At 31.8% G+C, this 3531-nt stretch overlaps 1 pseudogene; it reads left to right on the top strand.

The window, feature by feature from the left end:
- The first annotated feature begins 291 nt into the window (after positions 1–291).
- Positions 292–834, top strand: LOC109129629 (CLAVATA3/ESR (CLE)-related protein 4 pseudogene; annotated as a pseudogene).
- The last annotated feature ends 2697 nt before the right edge of the window (positions 835–3531 follow it).

Here is a 3531-nt window from a genome sequence, read left to right as displayed (position 1 = left end):
ATCGTGGGGGGGGGGGGGGGGGGGGGGGGGGGAAAGGGAAATGACATCTTGGGGATCGACTTGCAGGCAATATATGACAAGCCAAACTGATCTGACTAGATTCCAACTTAGTGCATACATGACCATGGCAACTCAAACTTAAAAAAAAAACAAACTTTACTTTTTTCATAAATGTACTTAAGTACTTTAAAATACACAATGAGATTAGTTAGACAGGTCATTAATCATTCAATCGCTCAACTATATAAACCTGTAGTTAGAAGCATCTAAAGTATCACATTTGATTTGAACCTTCACATACTAGCTTGAAGAGGAATTTAGTAAAGCAAGATTAATAACAATTAACTGAATATGGCAAGTCTTAAGTTATGGGTTTGTCTTATCTTGCTTCTACTCGAGTTCTCCGGGAATCAATGCCGGCCACTGGTTGCGGAAGAGAGGGCTTCGGATTCAGGGAACATAAGAAAGATTATGAGGGAACTTCTCAAAAGATCAGAAGAGCTGAAGGTGAGATCAAAAGGCGACAAAACGATCCTAGGCAATACCCTTGATTCAAAGCGGCTCAGCCCTGGTGGACCGGACCCAAGACATCACTAAAAAGATGTGTAACTTTTTAACTTTTCGGTGAGGTTTAATTCAAACTTGTAACGTCGGCACAGGGCATAAGGGTTATTTGGCGTAACTCTAAGGTTACTATCTTGTTAACATTGAGGTCATAATCTTGAAGTATGGTCATAATCATGCGAACTAGATAATGTGGTTGTTTTTCCTTAATCAATGGGGTTTCTTTTGTGCGTACCAAAATTATGAGAAATTGGCATTTATCTTCTTCTTCTTCTTTTTTTTTTTTTGTTACCGTGACCACGAAAATTCCACTCCAGGGTTATATTAGTATTTCGTTGAACTTATCCACAATTCAAATAGGAAAATAAACACGGTTAAAAATATCTAATGGCTAAAGGAATAGTATCAAGTGAATAAGTACGGCTAAGCTGATCAATTAAGATTGATTTCCACTGAGCGCGTGTTAAACCATTGCAATGATGTTTTTATTCAATTCGACACTGAATTCTGAGCTTAACGTGTGTTTAAGTTAGAAATCGAATTTTCCAAAGTATTATCAATTGCTACCCTTCTAACCCATTTCTCTGATGTTCTATTTAAATAATTCCGAAGATACTTTTAAAGCGAGGCTTTGATCATCAAAGAAAGTAAACTAATGGTTAGACCATATATTATAAATAATTTTTGGTGAGAAGAGCGTACTCATATATATAATATATAATGGAATACAAAAATCAACCTATTCGAATAATCCCACTACTATATTTGCATAGATGTGCCATATATGTCACGACAAAATTCGCAATCAGTCGAAAGTGGATGTTAACACATATGATTATCTCATAAAGTACACATGCACGCATGCATTAGACAACGATGTGTCTCTAAATATATTTTTTTTATCTAAGAAAATTTGCGTACCATTTCGCTCAATGTAGAACTCGGTCGAGGGAATTTTGGAACTTAACTTTTATTTTCCTCGTCTTTTAACTGTCCTATGACTACAGGGAACAAGAGATCAATTAAAATTAAGTCAATAACGAAAATCCTATATAATTGAACATAGAAAATATTTTAGTGTATGTCTTGTGGATACGTAATTTTCTAACGAGAGTCGGATAAGATTAATACATGCATGATGAGTAAGACATGTAGTAGGATCACCGTTGTGTTGTCATCTGAGTTTGAATATGTCAGTATATATTAAAAAGGAAAACAAAACTGTTTTAAGAAGGGTTTATGTAAACTTAAATGATACAAAAATTGCCTAATTGATGAAATACTCTTTTTATTTTTGGGCAACATTGATGAAATACTCCTAATAAAGTAAATGGTTCAGAATTCTTAATTAGGACTTATTTGGGCACATAAATAAATGATCAATGATCTTTACGACCAAAATAACAAAAATTAATGATCAATGGTCTACTAATAGAGTTAGGGCATTTACTTATATTTCAGAACCGCAAAATTAAAATTCTTAGATTTTTCGATATGTTGGATTTTTGATAGATGATATGAATGATATTCAAAATAAACCCTGACCTAATACGATGTTAAATTTGAGCTTATCTTGGGCTTCTAACTAAAAACCAATTGGCAATTAGTAGATTGACCTTAACCCTTTATATATTAATGATAGTCTCTTTAAACATCAGATGTGGGATTTGGATTGTATCCCAACAATCTCCCCTTCAAACCAAGGACCACATATGAGATTTTAACACGCCTGCTCGAGATGATAACTCCATCTTGAACCTATCCCACTTGGATCGATAATAAACCCCTTCTTGGGCCCCCATTACTCGGGTTAACAAGAGGCATGTCCGTATCCACTTTTCTAGGTCCACCAGGATTTTAACCTTGGGCTCTGATACCATGTTAAATTTGGGCTTATCTTGGGCTTCTAACTAAAAACCAATTGGCAATTAATAGATTGGCCCTAACCCTTTATATATTAATGATAGTCTCTTTAAACATCAGATGTGGGACTTGGATTGTATCCCAACATACGAATGGTAATACATGTTTCGGTTCGGGGTTATATATCTATGCTTTAATAGGACGTATCTTTTCTTTTTTTTTTCAAGAAATTTGGTTTTAATAATATTCTCTCTGTTAATTTTAATTTTTAGTTCTGATATTACAAAGTGAATCCATTTAAATAAATTTTAAGATATGGTTTGAGTTTCTGATCGACTGTGCAGTTCGATTTTATTATTTCTGTTCTTTTTGTATTATACCTTTAACTTGACTAAAACGACGGATTAACACAATAGGTTAAGGGAAAGCACACATGACACAAACCTTTGCTCCGCTTGATAATGCTTACCAACTCGAATGGCATTAATTTGTATACTCGTGTTTGACTAATTTAATTTTATATTATATGACATAATGCACTATATTTGTTAAATAACTAGGATTTAACCCGCGGTACACCGCTGGATTATATTTTTAAAAAATTTTAAAATATGTATATTATATTTGTTTGTTATTTTGCTGTTGTTTTATGAATTTTTAAATTATATACCTCTAACTATTTATTGAATTTACGGGACAATTCTAAGTTCATATATGATTTTAAATAAAATGGTTAAGTTTTTTTTTGTTTTTTTTAATATAAAGGTTACTATGTTATCTATGTTTTGATCCGCGGTACACCGCTTGATTGTGTTTTTTTATGTATAGTGATATGTGAGAAGTAATAGTTATTTTATGTGTTTAATGTATATAAAAATTAAATATTTTCATTTTTAATTTATCAATTTAAATTCATTGTTATAAAAGTAAACAGATCATGTTACTATGCAGTGCATATATATATATATATATATATATATATATAGTGTTTAAAAGAGAATAACAATTAATTTAGCCGAGATAATTTAGAGAAACTATATTATCACCTTCAATAAATGTAGAAAATATTTAATGTTAAAAATATTAAATGGAAACTATAAATTA

The sequence above is a fragment of the Camelina sativa genome, chromosome 16 (genome assembly GCF_030686135.1).
Source record: "Camelina sativa cultivar CO46 ecotype springtype chromosome 16, ASM3068613v1".
In the NCBI taxonomy this organism is placed as follows: domain Eukaryota; kingdom Viridiplantae; phylum Streptophyta; class Magnoliopsida; order Brassicales; family Brassicaceae; genus Camelina; species Camelina sativa.
This window is presented reverse-complemented; position numbering and strand designations above follow the sequence as displayed.